General features: G+C 30.4%; 1 protein-coding gene across 1 annotated transcript in view; it reads right to left on the bottom strand.

The window, feature by feature from the left end:
- The window catches only part of LOC107439611 (uncharacterized), a 93177-nt gene extending 85600 nt beyond the window's left edge, over positions 1–7577 (bottom strand). The window contains exon 1 of the mRNA XM_016052272.5: positions 7345–7577. The gene's annotated coding sequence lies outside the window, so the exon portion shown is untranslated. The remainder of the gene's footprint in view (positions 1–7344) is intronic.
- Between the last annotated feature and the right edge of the window lie 6979 nt (positions 7578–14556).

Raw genomic sequence — 14556 nt, forward strand, 5'->3', positions numbered from 1 at the left:
TAATAAAAAACGGACCACCCTAAACGACTTTTGATCTAATGATCGGATCTTCATGTTCTAGGACCCAATCTTAATGGTTCAAGATGGTGACCTCAAATATGCTAGTTAATTATTGCAAATTATATTTTAGGTTACGAAATGAGAGACAAAAACGTACTTTCTCTGATTAAAATTTTTTTTGTTGTTGACAAATTTGGATTTTTTAGCCTCAAAATATAGGGGGTAGCTGAAATCTGGAAAATTTAGTCCCAATAGTTTGGTGAGGAGAGCGGTCCAAATGTTAATTTTGATCTTTTTGCGTATTTCACTATATCTTCAAAACTTCTTAAGTGAAGTGAAACATTTTTTCACACAATTATAAAATTCGCTTAGCCAAAGATAATTCCATGCAGAAAGTAATTTCAAATTATTATTTAAAATTTTTTATTATTTTATTTAAAAATAGTAAAAAAAAATTGAATCTTTTGGTATAAAATCTTTTACATTATTTTAAGTAATGTAATTTTATATGGCAAATGAAAATTTCAGTAAAATCGGTCAAATAATTCCTGATAGTTCAAATTTAAAAACAGTTGCATCCTTAAAATTCGATTTTCGACAATGAACTATACAACCGATTTTGCTCATATATCATTGTATTTTGCCATTCAAAATAATAGGAAACTTTAAAAGGATTAAAAAAAATTTATCATGGAATAATTTTTTTTTACTTTTATTAAATAAAATAATGAATAATTATAAAAAAAAAATTCTTTTTGGATAGAATTTTCTTTGAATAAACAAATTTTACAATACTGATAAATCGTAATTTTTACAGTAATATTTGTTGTTAAATCACTGAATTACTATCAATAAATAATTATTATCGTAAAACTTACGGCATAAAATTTTACAATAAAGATGGATTTTATGGTAAAATTAGTTTTACGGATAAGGCCCAAGAGTGTACTTTTTACTGTAATTTGACCTGGAATTTTTCTGAACTATAGAATCGGAAATTATAGTTTCTGAATGTCACTTACATATCAGGGAAACAAAATGTTATATCACTCTCACTTACATGAATTTAAAGTTATCATTTTAAAATCTAGGTCTTAAAAATACGTACTATATAAAAATATATACTATACAGAAATATCTAATAGACGCCGAAGGAGATTTATTGTAAAATATTCTTAATATAGAATTCAAATTGTTTTTATAATAACAAAAATTTATGTTTTTTCATACGGATGTAACCCAAAACCTAATGATAAAAATTTACGAAAAATAATTATTCAATTAATAGAATTTTATCAAAAAACTATTAGTTCATCTCACAAAGTTAGACATTTTCAGAAAGTATAACTTAACGTGGAATGTAACAATTCGAGACGGAATCTAATCTTTCCAAATGGCGGTTTTTTCATTTTTTTTAAAAGTTTTATTTTATAAATCTGTAATAATAATTTCGATTTTCTTTTTCTTTAATTAAAAATAGACTGCTTTTGAACCAAATGTAAGTGAAGCCGCTTAAAAACTTCATGTATGGGCGTCTTTAAGTTTTCATTTCCTCACTTTTTTCTTCTAAGAATTAAATTCTAATACGAACAAAAACTTTGTGTGTTTAATTATGTTACAAAAAATTACTTACTAAAAAAGAATACAATAAAACCCAAATATTACTAACCCTCTGATGAACCTACAGAAAGAGGGAACAAATCAGATTTCTTTTTCGCCTTAAATGATTTCCAACTGGGCAAACTTGTTACTTTCATGTGAATGAAGAGAGAAGGGTAAGAGTTCTTTTTTAGAAGCTATCAATATTTTAAATATTTCATTACATTTGTTTATTAACAATAAAGGAATGAATTTATAAAGGTGATGCGTTTCAAAATTATAATAAAAAATCATTTTGATTTAAACAATTATCCTTTATACGCACAAAATGGAATATAATACTCCGAATCGTAATTTTTTTAAATCACTATGGTCGTTATTTTAAACAATTTTGGTCTTATTTACCTTCGTATTTTTAAAGGCTAAAGTTAAATGAGTTGTCTTAAACATATATTTCAAAACATGCATTCATGGTGTGAACTGGAATTGCGTCGATAGATTCGTGACCAACAGAAATTGATTATGCATTTCGATTTGTTTACTTTTAAAATGAGCTTATAATTTTAAAGACTGAAGTAATTAGAGCGATGTTAATTTAAGTTGTCCCCCCCCCCAAAAAAAAAAACTATATCCTCCAAGAGATGTAGTCATCCATAAATTGTATTCTAGAAACTGTTGAGATTCCAAAAATTGTTGTCACGATCAGTAAAGATTTAAAGTGCATATCAATTTGTTTACTTTAAAATAAGCTCTACAAATATTTTTGAAAACGGCAGTAAATAGTTGAGCAATGATAACACAAGTAGCCAAGAAAATTATATCGCCTTCTTATATCCTTATCATATGCTTTATATCCTCGTTTTATATCTTCCTGTATATCCAAGCGTATTTATGGTGAGAGGACGTGAAAAACCTAAATCGTAGCCTGTCTCTAATGGTTTGAAAAGAATAGACAATTCTTTTATGTGAGAATTTTTTGCACGTAAGAAAAGTCCAAGAATTGAATATTTGAGAAGCTTAGAGGAGGAACATATGAAGCGGCAATTTGATAGCACTAAAATTTCAAAAACATCTAAAATTATTCGTATTGTAATTGTAACTAAGACCGTCTGTTTATACACACCTGTTAATCAATAGTTAACAAATATATTTCTATTTGTTTAGATAATGCAGTGTTTCTTAAACTATGATTACGGACCTAAACGGGGACGTATATTTAAACTTAGAATTTGCAAGAAACCTACATCCTAATCCATTTCTGCCGTCAGCGAATGTCCCCGTGGAACAACTAAATGTAAACAAGCAGCTACATTACATGCGTGTGGTCGCTAATTAAATTTCTGTTTGAATAGAGATCCAAAGGGGAAAAAAAGATAAGGAAGCTCTACTATACATGGCGCAAAAATAAATAAAGAAAGAACACTTTGAATAAAATTTGATCTAATCTTTACGTACTAGAGGACTCAATTTTTATTTTTTAAAGAGGCGACTTCAAATATGCTAATTAATTAATGCAGACGATATTTTAATGAATTTTCTCTGAATAAGCACACCTTTTCTTCGATGGAATCGTTTTCTTGACCCTCGAAATACGGGGAGGAGGTAGCTGAAATCTCGGGAAATATAGTCCCAATATTTTGATCAGGATAGCGGTTGAAAGTTTGGACCCTTTAATGTTAATTTTACTCTTTGCGTATTTCGCCATGTTCCGAGAACTTTTGAAGCGGATTGTAAACTTGTACACACAATTATAAATCTGAAGTTTATCTTTTAGTAGTTTATCTAAAGTTATCTTTTTTCTTTCTTTTTTTTTAACTACGCACACTGCATTGGATAGGTGTGGAGTGTTTCTTTAAAAGGACAAACATTTCGGTTTTAAATAACTTGAACATATAAGCGATAAGATGAAATATTACATTCTGTAAGTCTTTAAACGGAACAGTCAGTCTTCGACAGAAAAAAGATGTTTTTAAAAAAGCTTGCTGGTATCTCTTTACATAGTAAATCTTGTTTTCGCTATTTCATTAATATGTTATTTAAAGTACTATTCCCGCTGAAGTCTTCAGGCATGGAGAAGAAATGCAATCGTTCTCAGGTTTGACAATTACAATGTGATAAATGTATTTTCAGAAGTAATTACATTTATGCAATGTAGAGAGTGATGCTACAGTAGATTTATCACTTTTTCTGTAGGTTTTGGTAAATTGGCAAACTGCCTTACACTTTCTTAAGCAGTTGAATGACAACATACTTGGTTGTTAAATAGCAAATTAAAAAACAAGGTTCTTTTTAGTGGAAAGGTTCTTTTTAGTGGGAAATTACTGAGTTGCTTTTAAATTACGAAGAATATTTTTATTTATCATTAATTTTTTATAAAGCACGCATCCAGATATCGTCACAAAACAAATAAAATAATTTCTCTCGTGCTGAGCTAAAATCAGAAAGGAACGGTTTAAATTGATCAGTTAAGATAAACAAACAATTCTACATTTTAATTTTAATTGGACTTAATAATTGACGCAGGTTTCCTTACAATTTAGAACAATATTTTAGCTCTAATGATAACTAACGCAGAGGATATGCTATAGCGTAGCTAGCACTACAATTATTCAATTCCTATTCACTAGCATATAAGACATGTTAATTCAATTCTGTTATGAGGGACCTTTGGATAGATGACGGTTGATATTGTCGGTAGCTTTCGTCACATTGGTGATCCGTACGGGATCTGAACACGCCTGCATGGACAGAAACGCCATCTCGATATGAATATTCCTAGTCTAATGGATGGAACACAGTGAACAGTAGATCTGCAATATGTGACTGCGACATTGTCTTCCTCACGCTGTTGCTACTCAGTCTCGAACTCACACAACGCGGATTCGGCTGCTAGTAAGAACACGGTAGCGTATACGATAACAATAGTGTTCTAAATACAGCAATCACGACCTGTACTTAAAATCCGGCGATCTTAATACAGCTCCCAGGTGTCTCACAAAACAGCTGTAAATCAACTAGTGATGAATCCATTCATCCTATTCTATCCCAGATAAAATTCTAGTGGGGAAGTATTATAGCGCAGCCACCACTACTTATTCAATTTCAATCCACTAGCATAAGACATGTTAAGTCGATTTTATCAGGAGGTACCTTTAAATAGATGACGGTTGACATTATAGGTAGCCAATAACCCATAATGCATTTTTTAAATGGAAGTTGACCAGAAATACGCTGCTTATTGATTTTTGAACTCAGCAATTCTACCTCCATCAACTACAGGGTTTCTATGCTTTTTCTTTCTCCTTCATTTTCTTATCTTTTTGGATTTTATATATTTTATGATTTATGTTTGAGAAAAGAGCTTGAAGCTGTAGTGCCTCCAAAATTATAAATTTATCAAAAATATTGATAAATTTGAAATTTTGCTCCAAATATAATTTCCTAATAATACTGAAATGTGTTTAAGTCAAATTGTAATGTACTTAAATTTAATGGAATGTTAAAAAGTTGCACATTTTTGGAACTTGATTTTAAAAAGTGTACCACCCTAACTCGAGGGGAAAAAATATAAGCATTCACTGAGCGAATGAAACAACTTGAAATATTTACCAGAAAGAGATATAATGGTATAAATGAATACGATTATTACGTACTTTAACATTCACTTTTGATTCACCTTTTATTAACACAGGATATTTGAGGTATGATATTGATAAAAAAAATTTCTCCAATATTATTAGACGATAACGAGTGTGTAATAATTAGATCAGTGTGGACACAGAGTTGTGAGGCTAGGTCACTGTGGTCAAAGCAATGTGAGATTTAATGTAGGTTAATTATTATCGTGCATAAAAACCCCAATCACACATCACTTTTAGAGTTATTTAATAATATAATCTAAACATTTTTAAAATGATAGGCATAAAAAAAATTTACATAATTTTAAATTTCAAATTATAAAATACAGAATTTGAACAAAATTGATCAAATAGTTTCTGAGTTATCCAATTTTAAAAAGTCGTTTATTTAAAGTTTGATTTATTAAGAACTTCTCGAGCAATTTCCTTCAATTTTAATATTTTGTCATTCGAAATTTTCATTGTAATTTAAATTATATAAATTTTTTGTTTATAATTAAATTAATTGAAAATAATAAATAATTATAAAAAATTATTTTATATGGAACTATCTTTGGATAGAATTATTTTATAATTATGTGCAAATTTTTTTAATTAGCTTAATTTTGTGGAGCTGCGGCAATATCTGCAAATAAATAAATGAATAAAATTAAAAGAAAAAAGAAAAGAAAGAAATTAATACTAATGAATCAAACTTTTGACTATCTCTTGCTATCTATTAATACCATATTTTTAGAAAATTCAGAACCACAGAAAGCAAGGGTATATTAATTTTAAAAAAAATACGTTTTTGAGTCTGATTTCGTAACTTGAAACATCGTTCGCATTAATTAATTTGCATGTTATGGTGAGGCCCTCAAACAATTCAGATTGAGTCCTAGTATTTAAAACTTCAACTATTAAAACAAATGTTAATCAGGATTCTTTTTTTGTGCACAGTAATTTGTGTGTGAGAGTATTGCTTTGAGTCGTAGCTAATACTACCCACGTACTTTTTGAAATTAGAATCCCTTTTTGAAGAGTCAATAAAAAATTGTCAAATACAGTTAATTTTTAATAGTATTGATCAATAATAAATATTCAGTATTTGAGTAAATGGAGTTTTTTGCATTTTGTACTTTTAGAAGGATCCTTTAATTTATTAAAAACTTAAATATTACAAGTAATATAAATCAAAACATAGATAACGAAATAATCTTCTTTCTCGTATTATTTGAGAAAACAGTTTGATTCTTTTCAATATTACTACGTAAAGATTAAAAACCGAATACTTGGTCCATTTTTCAGATTAGTCAAGATGCGGTTTTCAAGAGCATTGCCAAATAGGCATATAACTTCAAATAATGAAACAGGTCAGTGTAAATAAAATGAAGTTTAGCTGAAATTTTTTTTTATTGAATATACTTATGTACTTAAGGAATATAAAATGTACTTATTAGTATAATAAAAAAGATTTTAAAAAAAATTTCTTTTTAATTAAAATGTACATATGATATGAAATATTGGTAATATTTTTTTGTTTATCTTTAAAAATTATACATTTCCGAAAATACTTTCATTCCATGTACAATATATTGTATGGTAGCTGAATCAAAATATATCTTTAATTTTCCATCATGTATTTTAATTTGTATTGCACCAACAATGTTGCCTTATGTTTCGCAAGTTGAAAATATTGCTTTAATACTGTGAATGGCCTGCTATATGTTAGTAATAAATATTTATAAGTTTTTTAATATCTGATGTGGTGAGAGAAAACATCGTTAAAAAATAAAAAGTTGTTGAAATGAAACAAAATTTTAACCAATGTTATGTTTGGAGTCGTGAGCACCTACACAGTAAAACAATAAAAAATTCAAATTTTTTTTTTTTTTTTTTTTTTTTTTAGTTTTAGAATATGACGTGTTTATAAAACTAAAAACAAAATTTGACATTTAATTTTTACAAAATAATAAAGGAGTATTACAAACAAAATTGTTCGAAGTTTGGAATAAATCATTCGATAATAACGCAAACTCTCCGAGTATGCATGTTCGATTTCACTTCAATATTTAAACACGATGCACTTTGTCATGCAATTAAATCTCAAATCAAACGATCCACCTACCTCAAACGTAGTTTCTCCTTAATTTACATCTTAAGTTGTACAGCAATGGTGAGTTTCCACCCAGAAAAATTGTATAAAAATAAATAAAAATTCGAAGGCGGAGAATTCAGGCTATAAAAGTAAACAATCGTCACCGGCACCCCCCTTTCACGACCGAACCAAAGAACCTGTGTTATCCGAATGGCAGCCTGGATATCGTCTGATGCACCCCGGCACGAAATCGATAATGCTATGTCGGAACCGTTAACCGTAAGAAGCAGGAATCGCGTGCGATTTTGTGTCCTCTCATTGGTTGCCAGAGAGTTACATTTTTTTATTTTTTTTATTTTGTCACCCCTCATCCTTTCTTTATGCTACATATTATTTCTAGAACTTCATCTTTTGACGTCGCTGTATTAGGTGACACGTTCCCGCCCTCCCCCCTTAATGTCGTAATGACCCCGACAGGTGTGTTTCTGGGGTTGATGTATATGGGGGCTAGAATAGATTCATATGGTGAGGAAATATTTGTCATCGTTTTTATGATGGGGCTCATACAGGAGGGCCTGGCATTTCCTTTTTCACTTGGAATGATTATTGAATAAAGCAGATACAAATGTTACTTTAAAAGTCAGAAATCAGGTGAATGTCGGTATTCTCCGGTAAATCTTCCTTTCACAGAATGGTGATTATCTTAAATATTCGTTAAATATCATCAGGGCCTGATTTATCATAAGATCTGAGAGGCCCGGGTCTCGATTCCCTACATATCTGAGCACCCCCTAAATGTTAAATGCATTTTTTCATCATGTTCCTTAAGAATTGTCTTTTAGAATTATGAGAAATTCAAACAAATATGAGCACAAATTTACAAATATATTATAATTTACTTACATTATAAAAAAAGTTAAAAAAACATTTTGTAAAGGAACAACATGTAAATTTGAGGACCAATGGGGTCCCCAGAAGTTTTGTGCTTAGAGTATTCGGATTTCTAAATCATTATTTTTCACTTGCACCAACAAATGTCGACATTCAGTACGCACTTTTGTCAAAGTAGTAAGTCTGTGGAATCTGAGTCGAATACATTTGATCGACTCCAGAAAGGAAGAAAAAAATTGGATTTTTAGAAAATTATCATATTAATTAATTTAAAAAACTAATTATGTTATAAGTGTAATGCAAATTTAGATGAATAACAAAAACCTTGTAATAAAATAAAATTATATAATTTGAAATTAATATTTATTGAGTAAAATATTTAAAATTTTTAGCAAAAATTGCAATAGAGCAGCGATTCCCAATTTTTATCGACTACGTTACCTTAAATAATCAACCTTCTTTCGGCGGAGCTTCGATTTTATAAATAAAATTTATTATGGTAATTGTGAACGTCATAACGTATAAGAAACTTTTTTTAAAATATTTAATTATAGGAATGAAACATTTCCATCATTTTTTTATTGCTAATCGTAAATTAGGTCTTATTTCCGACAGTTAGATTTGCAGTTTATATCTACTTTCCTATATCTAGTCAAGTTAAGAATTTGGTTTTGGTGTATATACATGAATGAATAAAATAAGCCGAATTATGATATACTTCGAGAAGAAAACTGCGGTTGAAAATGGCTAAGGAAACATATTTCTTTTTTAAAGAATTATTTCGTTTTGTTTTGAAAAGCGCGAAAAGAAATACCATATAAATATTCTATATATTTATAAATGCTTGTTCTTTTCATAATTTGTTCAATACATTGTTATTAGAAATATTATATTTCCTTTTAATTCAATTTAATGGAAATTAAATTGAACACTTTAATTGAAACAATTTAATGGAAATGGTATTTTCCATTTCCACTTCATTAGCATTTTACTTGAAATAATTTCATAAAGGCAATCAAAAGATAAAATAAATTATGAATTATAGGTTCGATCTAAATATAATCAGATGTTTCAAACCTCATTACTGGCTATAAAAAGTACTAACTCGCGGAATCCCTTTCACTCTCTCACAGAACTCAAGGGTTCCGCGGAACACCATTTATGAACGGATGTACCAGAGCATGAAATCTGAGTCTGACTCTAAAAAAACCCGGAGTTGGAGCATTTTAAACTACCCACAATATACAACCCTGACTGTAAGTGATAAATAATAAGATAACCCCTTGCTGTCAGACTAACCGTGGAAGGTTCTCATAGTCTTCCTCTCCACGTAACGCAAATGCGGGTTAGCTCCATCATAAAGCCCTCCACGAAGGCAAATTTCTCTCAATACTCGATCCAGGAGTTCCCTTGTCTTCTGGATTGGGTTCAAAATTACAAGGCTACGGAGTTGAACTTTAGTAGTCGTAAACCCATGAAATTGGGTTTCACTGTTCAACGACGGTTATAAAATAAAATAATGAGAGCAGAGCCGTGGTGGCTCAGGGGATAGAGAGCTCACTTTCCAATGAGATGAACCGGATTCGAATCCCAGCGATGACTGCTTGATTCGAATTCCGCGCCCGGCTTGCACCGACCGCAGTGCTGACATGAAATATCCTCAGCTGTCGACAGATCATGGGTTAGAGTCCCCTTGCCGTCAGGATAATCGGGGGAAATTAGAAATATAGTACGTAGGCTCAGCAGTCTATGAAAATGCTTAAAATGAAGATGACCGCAGAATTTCAATTGCTGCTCAGGAAACACATGAGGTGTCACATGAGGATGAATCGACAAGTAAAAGAGCTAGATTAGAACTTGAGACTGCTGAAAATGGAGAAAAAGCATGCCATGGGCCTAGTATTGATAGATAATAGTTTGCAGAATGTTATATGGATTATTGATCACAGAACTTCAAACGTAATTTACTCGAAATTGTGTTTCTGTTACTTCTGCTATTTTTTTTTTTTTTTTTTTTCGTTTCTAACATGATTAGATGTAGATAAAAATATGTACAATAATACGTACAATAAGTTGCAAATGAATGTATTAAGTTAAATTCTTCACAATTGTTTCAAAATTCATTGAAAAAAATCCGTCTTTTTTAATGGTTTCTACCTTGTTATTTAGGTTTTCGGATAATATTGTATAGAAGATACATGAATGTTATCAGAAATATTTTTTTAAATGGTCATATATGCTAGTACATAATGTAACACACACTGTTCGAAAAATTTTGAAAAATCATTATTCTGAAGATGGAGTTTTTAAAATAATATCGGTCTGAGAAATGCTGGTTTTGGTTTAAATCACTGATTTTGGAGATGTGAATGACGTTTCTATTCTTTGTAGAGCATATTTTAGAGAAAATAGTTCACCAATCCAGTAATAAAGAATTATTTTTTTAAGCAAATACTTAAATACATAAGTAAAACTAGTTGACATAAGTACCCTGCTAATTTCGTCATAATACATTTATATTATATCAATAAAAAAAATTTAAAAAAAGGCACAACAAAAAGTAAGTGGTTGCGAACTGAGGGCGTAACCTCTAACATGATGTTATAGAGTAATTGTCCGGCTAATAAATTAAGTGAAAATCACGGTGAAAAAACTCCACAATCATCCGCAATTCTAAACTTGCCAGCTCTAGCTGTGGGATCACTGTCTCTGAAATGCTAAAATTAAAAAACGACAGTCACTTTTCACTCTATTAACCAGACCAGGATAACCAGGTTGACAGGGCGCTGGACTCACGTTTGTGAGAATGGGAGTTCGAACCCAGCCTGCCGAAGTCTCCCCTTGTAGTGAATGGTGACTGGTACACGTTAAATATGTCGGGTCACAAAGTCCTCCATGTTTCCATTCCAAAAGGTGTACAAAAGGTGTACAAATTAAAACATCTGGGGGTACTGAACTGGAGATTGATAGTTCTCTGGTTCAGGTCAAAATTACGATCTGTGAATGAATGAATGGGTTCGCCCTGTAACGGGTGTGAAGCATGGGTGTGGTGGAAGTCTAATTCCTGGCCATAGATGGCGCCACTAGAAAACAAGAACAATCGCATCCCGTCTGTCTTGATGGCCGATGAGAACAATTCTATACTCCTTCCTCGCCGATTGTCACAAATATATGCCAGCATGAACCGTTATCTGGGTAAAAAAGATAAAACTGGTAACCAAACTAATTATTTTGCAGCTTGTTTATGGGCGGAGTTATAATAGTTTGATTAACCACTACTTAGTTTAAAATAAAAATTATATAGTTAAACTTTTAACTAACATTGATTAGACTGGTGATTAGATTAACATTGATTAAAGGGAAAGCAAAATAAAACTATGGAATTAACAGGACCCGTATGTAAGCTACCGCTTTTTAACTTTTTTCAATCCGTATTCTGATTTTATACGATTGCTTTTATGACTCACTCGTCCAGATTAATAAAAAAAATATTATTAAACAGAAACGCATCTGCCTAAAACTTGTCAACATTACGTCTCATATTTTTTTTATTTTTTTTTAAGTCTAATGAATAAACGCTCCTTAACACCCAGTTTTTATTATTAATATTAGTTTAAAAAATTAACAAAGGAATCTTAATTGACTCTACATTATTCAAAAACAAAATTGTTTCCTTAAAAAATCTTTTAATAAACTAACATGCAATAGGAAATAAATTTTCTGAAAATGTTGTTTATAAAAATTATAAAAACAATCTATTGCCGATCTAGAATAAAGCAGGATATAAATCTTCCATTCGATTTGAATGGCAGCGACCTTGCATTTTACATGCTTCTAAAGCATAGATTCTCAACCTTTTTAACGTTGCCGCCCCCTCAAGGAGCAAAAAACATTTCAACGCCCTCCTTGAGAAAAATCCAGTTATTTAGAGCATGTGGACGGAGGGAGGTGTGCTGAATTATAAGAGGCAATATTTTTAAGCAATTTTTTACCCTTTAAATTTTTTTTTTTAAATAATGTGTACATTAACTCGATAATTTTCTCTATTTGTTATGATCAAAATAAATACGTTTAATGAAAAAAAATACAAACATCCAAAATTTTTTAACACTAAAAAGTAGATCAACAAAATGTTCAAGTAAATATGTTAGTGGGATGATTGTACTTAATGGTTCAGAACCAATTTCTTAAGGCTCGGTTCAATACTTTTACTGAGATGAAGACACAAATCCCCTCGTTGAACGATTTCGAGTTGATTTCTCCTTTTTGTGACAAGATCCGTAACAGCACTGAATCTACGTTCGACAAGTTAGGAGGAAGGGAAGGCCGAAGGCCTTTAAAAAAAAAATTTTGCGATAGTCTACAGTCCAGAATAGAGCCGACTGATGAAACCTTTAAACAAAAATTCTGTGAGACGATCACATCTTCTAAGTTTCATTACTTAGAAGTTCGACCAATTTCTCGTAAATCTGAACCTCTGCTGTATCAGTATTCACAAAATGGTTCATAACCCATAAACCTATTGGGGAACTTTCAGGGAACAAAACAATTTTAAAACGGTCAGAAAAGTCCATGTGCAAAGAGTAGTAGCCATGCAAGGAGTAGGTGTTGACAATATTCTTTTGCATCATCAGAGCGAATTTCGCCTTCTTGGTTGAACTCATTCCAACCAAAATTCTGCTTCCTCAAAGTGAGTTTTTTTTAGAAAGCCAGAAATAACTGATTTTGTAGGAATGAAATTGAGCTCGTCGCCTTAAAGTTGTAAATTAACGCCATTAAATTTTACATGTAAATCAGCCAAAGTCTTTCTTAAATTCTAGAAATCTGTCTCTCAGAGCTACATTGCAGGTGCAAATGGTGTATCGGATAATCTGTATTTATTACATTAATTAAATCTTTTTTCTTTAATATTAATTTTAGATTAATTTTATTCATGGAATAAATTTTAATTTAATAATTTTATTTTTAAGTTTTAAAATTAAATTTGAATGACAAAACATGCTCATCGCCCCCCTATCGCCCAAAACATAACCAACGCCCCCCTACCGCCCAAAACAAGTTCACCGCCCCTCAGCATGCTGCCAGCGCCCCCGTTGAGAACCACTGTTCTAAAGCAACGGTTTCCAAAGGTGTTCCGCGCAACCCCAAAATTTCCGTGGAAGGAGGACAAGGTTTCCGAGAGTTATAGGATATTTTTCACCAGTAATGATAATATTTATATCCAATCAATAATCCGTAATTTACTTCGCTTGTTTATATGAACGTCATGTAAAATGTGATTGAAAAAATGTAGCAAAATTTAAAATATATATATTTTTTCAGTAACAACAGATTGAATAAATTATGAAAAGAATATGCATTTATAAATATTTCAAGTACTTCTCATCTAACCTTTTAATTCAAAATAAAGTAGCTAAATTCGAGAATAAAGAATTACGTTTTTCTAATAACTATTCTCATCCTTAAAGCAGTTTTTTTTTTTTTTTAATTAGCTTATTTTATTTATTTTTATCATACCCATATGTATCACAAGAAAAAATTATAATATTAAATCCTTTATTGTGTAATTTCAAAATATCCAGCAACTTTTTTTTTTAATATTTTATTCACAGCTGCTAATGAACTTTTTTTTAAATCTTTTTTTTTTTTAAAAATTGGGGAGCGCTGTTCTAATGATTCTATCGAATATAATAAATATTCACTATCACTTTATTTATAAAAATAAATTAAAGATGAGTAAAAACATATTTAACACTTATCCACTTCGTCTACCTACCTCGGACAGTTGAGTTTGGGCGTGAGGGAAGATGCATCTTAAAATAAATTTTGATTGTAAAAGTATAACTAAGAATGAGAAAGCTTAAGTACATACATTATGCCTCTCCTCTTCTAACGAATATGTATAACCGAGTACATTAATTTTAAAAGAACAAGCGACAAGCACATAGTATATAAATTCATAATATATATATATATATACATAACTATATATAACTGAGTTTTTTGAAAATAAGATTAAATTATTTGTATTTTCGCCAAATTGGCAAAGAAATTGTTGTGTTGTTGTGGTAAACATTGGAATGTCCCCAACTTCTGGAATGTCCTTCGATTAATGCCAAAAGAAGTATACATATGCAGAAATTAATATTATTATATGATATAATTTCATTATAAGGGAAAACAAAAAAATTAATATTTTTATTATTCAACAATTAATTACAAATTGTTCTTTAATATTACATACCTGCCAACTTTTACTCTTTCAGAGAATGGATTTTTCAAGACAATCACCGAAAAGCAATCTTACTCAAAAATATATTTATATTTTGACTCGGTTAAAATCCGCTATCA

This window comes from Parasteatoda tepidariorum, chromosome 6 (assembly GCF_982258835.1).
Source record: "Parasteatoda tepidariorum strain Cologne lab strain chromosome 6, Ptep-v5.0, whole genome shotgun sequence".
Taxonomy (NCBI): Eukaryota; Metazoa; Arthropoda; class Arachnida; order Araneae; family Theridiidae; genus Parasteatoda; species Parasteatoda tepidariorum.